The sequence below is a fragment of the Dama dama genome, chromosome 1, assembly GCF_033118175.1.
Source record: "Dama dama isolate Ldn47 chromosome 1, ASM3311817v1, whole genome shotgun sequence".
Taxonomy (NCBI): Eukaryota; Metazoa; Chordata; class Mammalia; order Artiodactyla; family Cervidae; genus Dama; species Dama dama.
Window position 1 is genome coordinate 47,756,934 of NC_083681.1, and position 14,862 is coordinate 47,771,795.

The 14,862-nt window shown below is 42.1% G+C and overlaps 1 pseudogene; it reads right to left on the reverse strand.

Annotated features, from left to right (window-relative positions):
- Positions 1–5,608: 5,608 nt before the first annotated feature.
- LOC133053931 (tripartite motif-containing protein 5-like) lies at positions 5,609–13,444 on the reverse strand (annotated as a pseudogene).
- Between the last annotated feature and the right edge of the window lie 1,418 nt (positions 13,445–14,862).

A 14,862-nucleotide genomic window follows, 5' to 3' on the forward strand; every position in this document is an offset into this window, starting at 1 on the left:
ATGCAGGAGTAAGTACCCCCTTTACCCCAGTGAAGACCCGCACTGAGGGCTCCCCTGAGGCAACAGCATTGACTTGCTCTTTACTGGCCTGTGTCCACCAGCTGAAGAAGCGAATCTGGCCAGTCTGTCCTGTTAGGTCATGTTAGAGGAAATGGCTCAACAAATCTGCAGTCACTCAGGTGGTCAGTCAGAGAGGTGATCACAGAGTGGCTGTTCACTGATGCTGACATTCAGAAGCTGGATACCATGTGGCCAAAATGACACTTTTACTAAATAGGTTGAGAAAGAGTAAACTGTAGGAGGGTAATTTGTTGAACAATGACATCTAATACTATTTAACATATAATCCTTAGGATCTTATAAAACGAAGCAGTAAAATTAACTTTGTGTGTTAACACCAACTGGTCGTCTGTGTCAGACTGTCTCTAGATGTGTCTGTGTGGGTGTCGTTTCCAGATGAGATTAGAATTAGATCTGTGGACTCAGTAAAGTAGTTTGCTTTTTCCAGGGTGGGTGAGCATCATCATTCAATTTGTTGAGGAATATGGAAAGAACAAACATGTGGAAGAAGGAAGAATTTGTTCTTCCTGTTCCTGCCTGCCTACTTGAGCTGAGATGCAGCTCTTCTATTGCGTTTAGACTAGACTGTACCATGGCCCCAAGCTTCGAACTTGGACTGAGTTACCTAGATTTCCAGCTTGTAGACTGCAGGACTGGAATTTCTCAGGGTATGTAATTATGTGAGCCAATTCCTTACATGGAAGAATCTTCAAATAAATATTCATGATGAAAATAGATATATAAATAGATATTCTGTCTCTCTGAAGTACCTTGAATAACACAGTAAAGAAACAATTCTGTGTTTTTTCTTGACAGAGGTGAACTATAATGAAGATAATGACACAGATAAGCAGCAATTTCCAGACATGAGCCAAACAGTGATATTTTGGGTTTGTGTTTTTTTTTTTTTTTTTTTTTTGGATATCAAATTGTATGAATTGTTTAAAATTTTGGATATTAACTGCTGAGGTCCAGCCCCAGCAGGACCAGGAATACCCAAGGGATGAGTGGCGTCGGCGAGGAAGAAGACAGACACACACACACACACAGAAGGTTGCGTAGAAGAGGTAGCTTTTTTTTATTTTTAGGATAGCTCAGTTTTTATAGAATCAGCGTTACCTCCCCCTTAAGTCACCACATATTACATCAGATATTGGTTTGTGCTTCTGTCAATATTTTTTTCCCCATGTTTTTCCCCTATGCATTCATCTGGAACTTTTCCAGTTACAGGGTTTATTCTTTAAATGTCCCGTACATAGTCTTCTTGCCTCAATGGCCTAACATTCTCACTCTAACAAAAACAATGTTCCACAAATCTCAGGTACAGTATAAATTCTTTGGACAATAAAACAATACATGGGAAGGGTTACAGCAACATGTTTGACATTTCTGAGAATAGTACCATGAGAAAAACCTTGATATTTTTCTTTACCTGAAACCATAAAATCTCAGTTTACAATGATTAACTATTAAACAGCAAAAATACCTCTAAAGCAGCAAAACACCTCTATTAATAGTGAGATAATGGCAGTGAAGCTGGTTAATATAAATCTTCTATTGAAATCCTAAGTACCCCATTTCCTAACTCTACAAAAATACCCATAATCTCATGTTGTTTAAAGAAAGGGAAACAATGAACAAATAGCAGCAAGGAAATAGCAATAATGAAAACCCTCTAAACCGAGGAGCAAGTAAACTGAAGCGGTACATCTACTTCTAAATCTAAATGCCTCTACTCTTTTCTATTCTAGAACATTATAATCTTTTTTTTTTTTTTTTTTTACATTATAATCTTTTAAGCAAGCAGCCAAACTATACCTATGGCCTTTTGTTTTTTGACTTGATGTTTATGGTCGTGTCCTGAGCCAGAGCAATCATGAGCATTTCCAAAAAGGCTTAGACTTTTCCAGGGAGGCCTTATTACTATATATTATATTTCCAAAAATTAATAGAAAGCCCAACAACAGTAAGACAGAAGGAGGAAAGGGACATACCGGGCCCCCAGGACAACCTCGAGGGGAAGAGCTGCCTTGCAGATTCCTTTTTCCGTCCTGTGACCTTGTCCCCAGGACAACCCTCAAGGGGAAAAGCTGCCTTGCAGATTCCTTTCTCGTCCCGGTGGCTCAAATTGGGTCCCCGGGGCAGCCCCGTGTGAGGAAGAGCTGCCTTGCAGGTTCCTCTCTCTTCCCGTGACCTTGTCACGGTTTGGGCACACCCTGGCGGCTCCCGACAATTAACCTGGTATTATTCATCTCAGTTGCAAATTTTCACCCATTCAGTAGGTCTTCATTTTGTCAAATGTTTCTTTCACTGTGTAAATGGTTTTAATTCAGTCCTATTTGTTTACTTCTGTTTTTATTCCTTTGCCTTTGGATATAAATACAAAAATATATTGCTGTGATTTATGTGAAACAGTGATCTAATTATGTTCTCTTCTTTGAGCCTTACGGTTACAGGACTCACATTTAGGCCTTTAATCTATCTTGAGTGTGCCTTTGTATCTGGTGGGAGGAAATGTCCGGTTCTCGTCCTCATGTGCGCAGTTATACAGTTTTCCCAGCGCCAGTGACTGAGGAGCTTCCAGGACAACTTCTTCAGTCTTTAACCAAGAAAAGAACATGTGACTGGGAAAAACTTGTAAGTGTCATATTCTTTTCAGGAAAGGGCTTCACTTCTGGGGCCAGTGAAAGTCACTCATTCATGTCTAACTCTTTGCAACCTCATGGACTGTAGCCTGCCAGGCTTCTCTGTCCATGGAATTCTCCAGGCCAGAATACTAGAGTGGGTAGCCATTCCCTTCCCTGGGGGATCTTCCCAATCGAACCAAGGTCTCCTGCATTGCAGGTGGATTCTTTACCAGCTGAGCTGCCAGGGAAACGCAGGAGTCCCTATTAAAAGTGAATGCCCCTCTGTGTGCAGATCTTTTCTGTTGGATACAAAAACCCAGCTCCTCAGTTTCTCATAACTAGGTACTTCCTCCTGAACTGGAGAACTGGGCATTCTAGTAAATGAAACAGCATCAGTGGTCCTGGAGAGTCATTTGTCAATAATTCAAGAGTACAGAATTTTCCTAGTGAGTCAGAGCCCCAGTCATTGTAGCAATGGGAAGACAGGAAGGCAGAGATCAAAAGAAGTATTTAAAAGACCAATTGTCCCTTGTTTCCAAGGGTGAGTGCTAAGACATGGATGTGTGCATACACACACAGACACAAAAACTGGAAAAATTCCTCCTTGGAAACCCTTGTCAAATCAAAGTTCATCCAAAGGTAGGAAGTTGAGAATTCTTAGGGACAAGTACGGATAAGAGAAAATACACTGGATCCACTTTTTTAAAAAATTAACTTTGACTGCATATGGATTAAAAATTCCAAAAGACATGGGGATCCCACCAAGCCCTGAATGAACATCCACTGCAGAAGTAATTCTCCTCTTATCTCACTGAAGGAAGATATCATACTTTTTCCTTCATTCCTGAGAACTTTTAACTCATTAAAAAAGTAAGGCTGACCAGGACATACAAATACCTGCCTAAATCAGTTTTAAGAAATCTCACAATTATACTTCTGAGTCTTAATGTATCACTGTAAATGGTAAATTTGGGGCAAACAGAGCCTAAATTGAAATTTGAATTCAAAGAAATAGAATTATTATACAATTTTTTGAAAAAATTAAATAAGACACTATCCAGAAACATTTATTTTACAGTTAGGTAAAATTTAAATAAAATTGTAATTCTTTCATCAATGTATTCTGTTTCTAAAATTAGAAAGGGTTATAATGTTGAATATAAGCTAATATTTATTCTGAAAATGACTTCTTTTAGTCACAGTGAGAGGGAAGCAGAAAATGAATAAACATTATATAGAGCACCACTTTTGAGCTAGAAGTTACAGAAGTTATTACAAACGTTGCATTGTTTAATAGATGCAATGCTAATTAGGTAAATTCTATATATATATATTTTTTACCAATAAGATCCTGAATCTCATAGAATCTAGTTTACTTAATAGGGCTTCTCTAGCAGCAGCAGCAGTGGCCCAGTTGGTAAAGAATCTGTTTACTTAATAAGAGCAAGTATATACCAATACTGGAATTATAATGAAACTGTAATCCCACAAACACAAAGAGACACGCACGCGTAGGCACACATGCTTTTCTATGACAGGCAGAGCTGGAATCGTCTTGACAGCAGCATAAAGGTGATCTAGGATCTGCAAAATGATGCGTCAGAAAAAAGAATCTTTGTGTCCCTGAAAGCACAAACCTGTTTAATGAGACACTGACACAGGTTATATTTTTTTGGTATTCAATAGGTCAAATATTTATTATTGAGACATTTAGATGCTTCTCAGTTAGTATCATTTTGTTGTTGTTCAGTCGCTCAATCATGTCCGACTCTATGATTCTATGGACTCCAGCATACCAGGCTTCCCTGTCCTTTACCATCTTCCAGAGTTTGTTCAAACTCATGTCCATTGAGTCAGTGATGACATCTAGTCATCTCATCCTCTGTCATCCCCTTCTCCTCCCACCCTCAATCTTTCCCAGAATCAGGGTCTTTCCAAGGATAAAATATCATTTTCATCTGACAATAATATTATGTATGGCACAGTTTATATCATGATTACATTAACAAAATAAACAGAACAGTTAAGGATGTTATTCTAGGTCACACTGCTAATATGTAAAAACAGTTCTTGAAATAAGATACTCCGGGTATAAAACTTCCACTCAGGCTTTCAGAACCTGACTCCCAGGTGTTTGAGACATATTAGTGTGTGTCAAGAGCCCCGTGCCTTCAAAGGCTGCTCCGCAAAAGGGTGGGCATCAGAATACCCTGAGATTTCATGATCCCCAGGAATAATTACAAACCCCAGGAAAAGACGACATTATGAATACTAAATGAAGAGTGGTCTGAATTGCATGTGCTGGTAAAGCTCTTAATGCTGCCATGTAGGTGTGCAAATACAAACACAAAGATGCTGTCTTTCTGTTTCTTGAGTATGTGACCAAATGGATCAATGATTTGCAGCAAGGCCAAAATATTCCTTAAAATCCAAGTCTGTTTCTGGAAATGTATACAAAAAATACCGGCTCTCTTCTATACTCAGGGGAAAATTGAAATGTAAGGGAATTGTCTCCAATTCTCGGTCTTTGGCAGGTAAAGAAAATTCAACTTTCCCCTAAGTCAAGCATCTACTAAATATGGGAACCTGAGTTGCATGAGAGTAAGAGTGAAAGTCTCTCAGTCATGTCTGACTCTTTGCAACCCCATGGACTACACAGCCCATGGAATTCTCCAGGCCAGAATACTGGAGTGGTTAGTCTTTCCCTTCTCCAGGGGATCTTCCCAACCCAGGGATTGAACACAGGACTCTCGCATTGCAGGCAGATTCTTTACCAGCTGAGCCACAAGGGAAGCCCAAGAATACTGGAGTGGGTACCCTATCCCTTCTCCAGCGGATCTTCCCAACCCAGAAATTGAACCGGGTTCTTCTGCATTGCAGGAGGATTCTTTACCCATGGAGCTATGAGGGAAGGGGGCTGAAGGGCACAAAGCAACCTTAGTGACAACACCAGAAAGAACACAGTAACACAGAAGATATGGAAATTTTGTCTTCATTTTTCTCAGGTCTCAAATGCAGGGGCTTCTTCCTCAGTTGTACCTGCAGCATCTCGTTTTTTGGTGCCTGCAAATATGTTCCACATCTGAGATGAGATCTCTCACCAATTGGCTCTGCTGGACCAGCTCTTTCTCAGAGTCAGCCAGGTTACACAGACCAACCTCCTCCTCAGTCTTCAGGTTTTGCCATTCCTTCAGCTCCTCACTGTTCAGGATCTCTCTCAGGTTTTAAAAATCTGCCTGGATATTTTCTCTCTCATGTTGTATTTCATTCTTCAGGAACGAGAGAGAGAGGAGGAGGAAAGCAATTCTTGAGGAAACTGACTTTTCCTGTTTTTTCTCTCTGTTACTTTTCAAAGGCTTCCCTAGTAGCTCAGTCAGTAAAGAATCAGCCTGCAATGCAGGAAACCCGGATTCTATTCCTGGGTCAGGAAGATCCCCTGGGGAAGGAAATGCCAACACACTCCAGTATTCTTGCCTGAAGAATCCCATGGACAGATGAGCCTGGCAGGCTACGCAGTCCATAGTGTCTCAAGAGTCAGACACACTTAGTAACTAAACCACTACCATCATCACATTTCAAATGAATGGCCTCAAGTCTGCATTACTGAGGCCAACCCTCAGCCAAAATGGGATCCTCATGAATATAGCTCAGCCATTACACATCTGTCCAGGATACTCATGCCTCCCTGCATTACTCCTGACCCCCTCCCTCCTTCTTCTGCCAAAAAGCTGAACACTGAGGACAGAACCATGAGCCATTGCCAGATGTCTTCCAGGAAGAGTTAAAGATTAATAAACATGGCAGGAATGGAATGTGAAATTCAACAGTTATCCTCACCAGAAAGTCCCTTTGTATGAATACCTCCCTTCCAATATCTGTATTCATTTGTGATATATTCCCTATCCAGCACCCACTCCTATTAGGGAAATGCTGAAGAAGAGGACTAGTCAAATGACTAACTGTCAGAGAACAAAGAAGAAGGCAGCTCCTTGTGATCAACCCAAGGTCCTTCTCAGACATCTGTCTAACCCCTTCAGGAAGTGCCTCCTCCTACCTTCCAGGTATTAATCTCTCCTTTGACTTGAGCTCTCAGCTTCTCAGCTTCCTGCTGCTCCCTCCTCAGCCTCTTCAAAAATTCCTGGAGTTTCCACTGTGAATAAAGAATCACATCAGAGTCAAGTTATGGGTTTTCTCAACATCACCATAGAAAATCAATGGTGGAGAAATGAAGATGTTTTCCAAAGAGAATAGACTTTACAGAACTGAGAACAGTAATTAGAATCCGTGACTTTGGGGGGAAAAAAATGAGGTAGGCTATGTGTTCTTTACAACTCAAGCAATAGAAGTCACCATACACTTGCCAAGACTCTTTGCTCTAGGAGAGACCTGATCCTGTAGCAAGGAAACAATTTCTATCTCTTCCACCTAGTGTCCTAGTTACCCTCCTGTTCAAAGGGGTAATGTTCTCTTGACCATCAGATCTCCACCTATTAGCACAAGGTACATGAATGTCTACTTCTGGCTAAGTGTCTGTGAGCAGGGTCGAAGTGTCTAAGTGTCGATCACTCTCTGATGTGGAGTCTTTGCAACCCCGCAGACTATAGCCTGCCAGGCTTCTCTGTCCATGGAATTCTCCAGGCAAGAATACTCCAGAGGATCTCCAGAGGATCTTCCCAACACAGGGATGGAATCCGGTTTCCTGCATCGCAGGCAGATTCTTTACTGTCTGAGCGGTGTGTAGGGTTATTAGTATATAATTGGAGGAATGCATTGAAATGTCCCTCAGACATCAGAAAGTGAGCATATGAAGAAAAGAGATCACGAACCCCAGGTTCATGGTGAACAAGTAATCAAGTCCAGTGCAAAGTAGACATTTCCCCTCAAGTATCATTTCTGACTTGTCTTTCCTCCATTCTGTTCTCTTACCTGGTTCTTCTGGGCAACCTTCTCCATGAGGAATGTGTGGTGACCACAGTATTCCTGAGACCACTTGCAGAGCCAGCAAATGGCCTTGTCATCCTCCTCACAGAAGAGCAGGAATTTCTCTTCATGGCACAGACAGAGTTCTCTCTTGCTTCTCCAGATTTCTCTCCTTGACCTCCCGGAGCCACTCCACTATGTTGGCCAGATGCCAATGAGGCCACAGGTTCCCAGGTCCATACTTGATTCTGAATACAGGGCACCTTCTCTCCCCATCTAGGCCAATCAAGGACTCCTTGTTGTTTGTAGTGTTGCAGGCTTGACAGAAGCTTTGGCCACAGTCAAGGCTGAAGGGTTCTGTCAGAAGCTCAAGGCAAATGGGGCAGGTCAACTTCTCCTGTAGGTTCACTAATTTTCCTGAAGCCATGGCAACTTGTCCCCTCCTGTCCTGAATTCTGAGGATTCTCTCATTCACAGATCTTCACATTATTGGGAAAGATAAAAGGGACAGAGTAAGAAAGGTAGAAATACATGATAATAACTGCTTATAAATTTAATACAGGCCAAGAAATATGGAGGACACAAAGGAAAATATAGAGAAACAAGGGAAGGATCCTGGGGACCTGACCAAAATGACATTTCATAATAATTTTAAGCACTTTACTATCAGTTCTTGATTCATATCATATCAAATTCCATCCTTATCTGTGCAGTGATTCTTGGTATTTAAATTTTACCAAAGGAAAGTTGCCTTGAAACTTTTTCTGCTAAGATACTTGGATGCACCATCCATCCTGCCTTTTCTTTCCAGTGCCCAGGAAACATTCTAAATATCAAAAGACTGAAACCACTTAAAGCCATTAGGCTTTTATATCCACTCCTCTCAGCACTGGATGCTGCCACTGATATCCATATGACTCTCTCTTATAGTTCAGTAAACTGTCTTCTGACATAGTCTCTCATCATAAAGACCTGCTCTATCTAAATTATTTACAATGTACCCATGCCATCATTTGCTATGCACTGACAATGATTTCCCACATCATCACGACCTAATATATGACAATCTGTTTGTATGTATAAGAGCAAACCCTTCATCTGATGTGTAAATGGAGACAGTGACTTACAAAGATCATGTGTATTCAATACACAGAATGAGGTTGAACTTAATATGTTAGGGGTCCTCCTTCAGAGACCTGTCTCCTATCCCACTGAGTGAAATAAAAGAAAAGAAACTTCACGAACCCAATTAATACTCAGAGCAATGAATGATCTATGCTAGGTTTTGTCTATACAAATAGTGATTTCACCTGGGCCTAAAAAGATTCAATGAATTATAGAAGTCTGGTGTCTAAAAGCATATAAACATAGATGAAATGAATATCAGTCTTGAGAAAAAAATCTCAAAATATTAGTCCAGGTCATTAAATTAATTATCATTGATGAATTATGTGCTGGTAGTAGGGCTAATATCTATATGAAGTAAGATGAATCTAAAAAGAAGACTTAGATCCAAGATGCCAGAGGAATAGGTGGATGTGAAGCACATCTCTCTCCATGGATACATCAGGAATACACCTCCAGACACAGAAGATCTTGCAGAACACCAGCTGAGAATGGACAGGAATACCTGACCACCAGAAAAGAATATATAAAACCATGCAAAACTCGATAGGACAAAGGAAGGAGGGTGAAAAAGAGGAGAGTAGGACTGGATTTACCTCTGGAGGGTGGAGAAACTGAAGCAGGGGTCAGATCCCCACATCAGGACAACTGTATGGGAAGAGGTGAAGCACTTGAGGCTGTTGGAGAGTGAAGCAGCTGATCTGTGGCAGTCTAAATGGAATGATAATCACACAGACAACCCTTGCTGCAGCCATATGTACTCTGGACAGGGACACAAGTCCCCTAGAAAGTGCAGCAGCTGGGAGCTGGAGCATAGAGATTGGAAAGCAATCCCAGAGCAAGGTTTGCTATTGACTGCAGGGAGACAGCCCAAGGGGACCTGTGGGAGGAGATGCAGTGGGAAATGTTTGTGAAGGAAAGCCAAGCAAACATGGAGTCAGGGTGATACTGCTGAGTCACACACAGGAGACAGAGCCATCTCCATAGCCTCTCTCTCCCCCGCACATCATCACTAGACAGGGGGACCCTGTCCAGAGACAGAGACAGAGACAGAAAGATCCCAGAGAGAGTGGCCCTTTAAGTGCCTGACGCACCAAGCAACAGAGAAGGACCCCAGTCAGGGTGGCCGTTTAAGTGCTTGATGTGCTGAGAAACAGAAAAGGCCTCCAAAGTGAGGGAGGGTCGTGTAAGTACCCGAGGTACCAAGAAACAGAGAAGGACCCCAACTGGAGCCGGGGGGTGGGGGGAGTCCTGCAAATGCCTGAGTGGGTCAAGCAACAGAGAAGGCCTAGCCAAAGAGGCCCTCTAATTGCCAGCTGCCAGAGGCTTCCCTGGTGGCTCAGACAGTAAAGTGTCTGCCTGCAATATGGGAGATCTGGATTCGATCCCTGGGTGGGGAAGATCCCCTGGAGAAAGAAATGCCAACCCACACCAGTACTCTTGCCTGGAAAATCCCATGGATGGAGGAACCTGGTAGGCTACGGTCCCTGGGGTCACAAAGAGCAGGAAATGACTGAGCGACTTCTCTTAGAGGCTAGGAAAAGACTCTAATAGGACTATAGCTCTTGCGGCTGAGGCAGTTGGTGTCCCTGTGCCCTTGACGCCACCAGAGTTCCCATGATCCAAACAGCTGTGTCGCCTCCATGCTCAATCCTCACTGGGGCAGAGCTGCCAGAAGCAAGTTGTGGGCCATGCTGGTGGCTCAGACAGTAAAGAATCTGCCTATATTGCAGGAGACCTGGGTTTGATCCCTGGTTCAGGAAGATCCCCTAGAGAAGGGAATGGCAACCCACTCCAGTATTCTTGCCTGGAGAACTCCGTGGAGAGAGGAACCTGGCCAAACCCTAATAGCATCACATCTTCTGTGACAGTTGCCACTAGCACCTCTATGTATCCAGCATTGCCATGGGCCCAAGCTCCTGTGCCACCCCCTCAAATGACCCCCACTTGGACAGAGCAGCCAGAGGCTAGGAAAAACCCTGAGGGCCCCATATTCCCTGTTGTCCTAGCCGCTGGTTCCCTTTAGTACCTGCTACTGCCAGGGCCCCTGAGATCCAAGCAGCTGCACCACCTCCATACCAGGTCCTCCCTGGGGCAAACCCAAGACCTCCAGAGCAGCCTCAGGAGCAAGCCTCTATAGACCACTCACATGCAGAGGTGGAGATAAAACCAGAGTTGAAATCCAGGGGTAGTGTGGCTAAGGAAGAGAACCCAGAACCTTCCCACCAGTGGTACATGCTGCAGATTAAATTCACGTGATCAACTAGGCAGACTTTGTGCCTGTGGAATATATATAAGGACAACGAGAGGGCCTGCAAAAGAAAATGCGCTAGCATGGGCAGATGCAGGCATTAGAGGCAAGAAAATGCAGGAGTAGGGCCAGATTAGAATCTGAGCTGTCCCACAACAGGTCTAGAGACTAGCCCAGTATTGGAGGGCATCCTAGGGAGGTGAGGTGGACTATGACTCACAGCGAAGGAAAAGACACTAACAGGTGAGATCCAAGAAAAGCATTTATTATTCTTATATTTTAACTTGTTCTGTCATTGTTTCTGGACTTTTTTTCTCTTTTCCTTTTCTTCCCTCTGTTGCTGTAGTTGTTGATTTTATTAATGGTATTAAATCTGTTTACGCTTTTGAGAATTTTTTGTTGTTGTTAATCAGACTTCTTATTTCCTTTAAGTATGACTGCCTCTACATTGGCCTTTTGCAGTTGTGAAGGTTTTTTCCCCCATTTTTTTAAATTAAAAAAAATTGTTATTATTATTTTTCTACATCTATTTTTTGTTTGCTTTTCTTATTCTTTTCCTGTTGTAGTTATTCTTTAGTATATACAAATCTCCTTTACCTACTTCTATTTAACTTTTCTTTTCTTTCTTTCTTTCTTCCTTTTCTCTCTTTTTCTGTTATTAGTCTGTTTTGTTTTCATTTCTTTATTTCCCAGCTGGCATATTGCTTTAGTTTTGTTTCTCAGCTTATGTTTTAGTTTTGTTTTTAACTGGTTGATATCATTTTTGCTTTCCTTTGCTCACCAGATCAACCTCTTCTACTTTCTTCTTCTTCTTTTTTTTTTTTTTTTGACTGTTTTGGTTTTGGTTATGTGTGTATATAAGTGTACACATATAAAGTTCAAACAGGAAATTTATAGACAGAATTTTCTTCTTTTGTGATTGCAGTAGAACTGTTTCTGCTAAGTACAGTAAAACCACAAATTATGGATATTGTACGGAAAGAGTCTTTTTTCCTAAATAGAACTGTAAAGTGAAATTGTGCTTTGTTTATTTCCAAGGTAGTCATCTACTATTATTTAATATAAATTCCTTGCAATACTAGTAAAATAAAACCCGAAACAGTAAACTAACAAATCAGTTCTAAGACCCTATAGTAACTGGCCTGACAGAGGTGAGCTGTATGAGCTCAGAAGACAAGGGTCTAAAACCAATTATGGTTGAGAGGGAATGAGGCATATGTAGCAGAGATGATAATCTCCAAAGTCAGCTTTGATGAAGAAAGATTTGATCAGAAAGGGGTAACTCCTGGTGAGGAAAATGATTTGACTTGCGTCTGTACTTGAGTCACTGGGTCGGGAAGATCCCTTGAGAAGGGAATGGCAACACATTCTAGTATTCTTGCCTGAAGAATTCCATGGACAGAGGAGCCTGGTAGGCTACAGTCCATAGAATCGCAAAGAACTGGACTTGACTAAGTGACTGACACTTTTCAATTTCACATTCTGTGCCCGAGTACAGTGGGTACAGCTGGACATTCTATAAGGAGGAGGGGAAATAAATGCAGAGGCTGCTCTAACTTATTTCCCTTTCAGGTTTAATGATGTGGATATAATAATACTTCTCTGACATCTTTTTATATCATGAACACCAATCAAGTAAGAAGATTTTAAAAGTGAAAGTTAGATGTCACTGTTACTAGAAGTTAGATGCTTCCAGATGTCACTTTTAGAAATTCTTCCCAGGTGCTCGTCTTGCTCCTGATCTCTCAGCTGAGCTGGTTCTGAGTGGCAGATCCGGCTCACAGAGAAGCTTGAGCAGGATAGGGATGTAAGGAAGTGCAGTAGTTCTGTGTCTGGACCAGTGAATACCACAGAGGAGAGCCTACCAGCTGTCACATCATCAGGCTCCTAAGCATAGACAGGCCTATGGAATGAGAATTTATTGATACGGTCATGCAGAAATACTACAGTATTACCCTGATAGAAATTAAAATAATAGGACTCAAAGACCCGTTGGCGTTTGTTCTTGTTGATAGAAGGGATTTTCTACCTCTTGAAAAATCAGGGATCCTGACTGACCTCAGCAGGGTGCAACTGAAACTTAACAGAATGTGAAGGAGTTGTGGGTAAATTTTAGTCTTGAGAAATAAATAGTCCCTCCAAGGAACAAACCAAGCCTTTCTCTTCTTCCAATCCCCCTTCTCCTAAGACTTCCCCTCCCCCAGACTGATCTTCAGTCAGCGCTCTCAGCAGGAAGCCTGCAGGCTGGGCCATTTCCCCCTTTAGAACAGCTTCCAGACATCTAATTAAACTCACTCAAGCAGATTTCATTTTTTTCTTCTGTGTCTCTCAGACTCTGCCCTCTACAAACCACTCAGCTAGCCTCACATCCTAACAGAGAAGTTGTGATTCCTTGGAGAAGGGTGAAGACAGGCCCTGGGCAGATGTGTTCAGGATTCACTCACCTCACCAGGGGCCTGACCTCCACTATGATGATCCGAAGTAGAAGATGAGGGGAAATGAAAGTTAAATTCTAGGGGGTGGAGTTTGGACAGGAAAGGAGGAGAGAAACTATAGACCAATAAGAGGTTTCTACATAGAGCCTTTGGGAAGCGACAAGGCTTTTGTGCCTGAGCCTGGTGGGTCAGTGAGTGCATTTTATTTCTGTCTCAGCTCTTCTCCTGGAAGCTGTTCTCATGTTTCTTCAAACTAACCCATCCTTTGGAAAACTAGGCTTCCTGAGCAATGTAATTTTACAGACCCACCTTGTCTCATTTCCTTACAAATGTGCTATCAAGAGGAGGGAGTAAAGTATCCTCTTTTCCCCAGTGAGGACCCACACTGAGGGCTCCCTAAGGCAGCAACACTGGCATGCTCTCCCCTGGCCTGTGTCCACCAGCTGAAGTAAGTGAATGTGGACAGACTGTCCTATTAGGTCATGTTAGAGGACACGGGTCAACAAATCTGAAATCACTGAGGTGGTCAGTCAGAGGGGTGATCACAGAGTGGTTGTTCACTGATGCTGACTTTCAGAAGTTGGGTGCAATATGGCCAAAATGACACTTTTCTAAATAGACTAAGAAGATGAAAGTGTATGAAGTATCATTTGTTGCACAATGTCTTCTAATACTATGTAACATATAATTCCTATAATTTTAACATGATAAAAATGAATTAGAAAAATTAGTGAGATGGTTAATTTTATGTGTCAACTTGACTGGTTACTGGGTGACCAGATTAGACGTTCTTTCTGGTTGTGTCTGTGTGTGTGTTGTTTCCAGATGAGATTAGAATTGGATGTGGACTTTGTAAAGTAGTTTGCTTTTCCCAGTGTGGGTGGACATCATCCAATTTGTTGAGGGCCTGCAAAGAACAAAGATCTTCCCTGTAGCTCAGATGGTAAAGAATCTGCCTACAAAGCAGGACACCTGGATTCTATCCCTGGGTCAGGAAGATCCTCTGGAGAAGGGAATGGCAACCCACTCCAGTATTCTTGCCTGGAGAATCCCATGGACAGAGGAGCCTGGCAGCCTATAGTTCGTGAGATCGCAAAGAGTTGGACATGACTGAGCGACTAATATTGCTACTGCTACTGCAAAGAACAGAAATCTTGTGTGAGATAATGTTTAAAACTCATTTTCTCACATGTAACTGTCCTGTTTTCTGAGCACCAATTACTGAAGAGGTTCCAGGACACCTACTTTGTCCTTTCTCTGAGAAGAGAGTATGTGACTGGGAGCTACTTATCAATGTTATATTCTTTCAGCAGAAGGCTTTATTTCTGGGGCCAGGAGCCACTACTAGAAAGTGAATGCCCCTCAGGGTGCAGATCTTTTCTTTTTAAATACAAAAATTCAGGTCTTCATTTTCTTTTAACTAGTTGCTTCATCCTGAACTGGA